This window comes from Trematomus bernacchii, unplaced genomic scaffold, assembly GCF_902827165.1.
Source record: "Trematomus bernacchii unplaced genomic scaffold, fTreBer1.1, whole genome shotgun sequence".
Classification (NCBI taxonomy): domain Eukaryota; kingdom Metazoa; phylum Chordata; class Actinopteri; order Perciformes; family Nototheniidae; genus Trematomus; species Trematomus bernacchii.
In genome coordinates this window covers 6,168,441-6,168,748 of record NW_022987821.1, presented here as the reverse complement: position 1 = coordinate 6,168,748, position 308 = coordinate 6,168,441, and the positions used below count along the sequence as shown (strand labels likewise).

The window sequence follows — 308 nt, the reverse complement described above, 5'->3', positions numbered from 1 at the left end:
AGGCTCTCAAAACAAAATTACCATACCATAGATTAAAGAGCGCTTCCTACTTGTACGTACAAACACTTTTAGATTGTTATCAGATGACAGGGGCCCTGCACAGTACCCAGGCCTCACACACACACACACACACACACACACACACACACACACACACACACACACACACACACACACACACACACACACACACACACACACACACACACACACACACACACACACACACACACACACACACACACACACACACACACACACACACCTGTTGAGCTCCTGCAGCTCTTTACCTGCCGCTGGGATCGGCT

The 308-nt window shown here is 49.0% G+C and overlaps 1 protein-coding gene across 1 annotated transcript in view; it reads right to left on the bottom strand.

The window, feature by feature from the left end:
- Positions 1-242: 242 nt before the first annotated feature.
- Positions 243-308, bottom strand: part of atp11a (ATPase phospholipid transporting 11A) — a 44,998-nt gene continuing 44,932 nt past the window's right edge. The window contains exon 31 of the transcript XR_004557618.1: positions 243-265. The gene's annotated coding sequence lies outside the window, so the exon portion shown is untranslated. The remainder of the gene's footprint in view (positions 266-308) is intronic.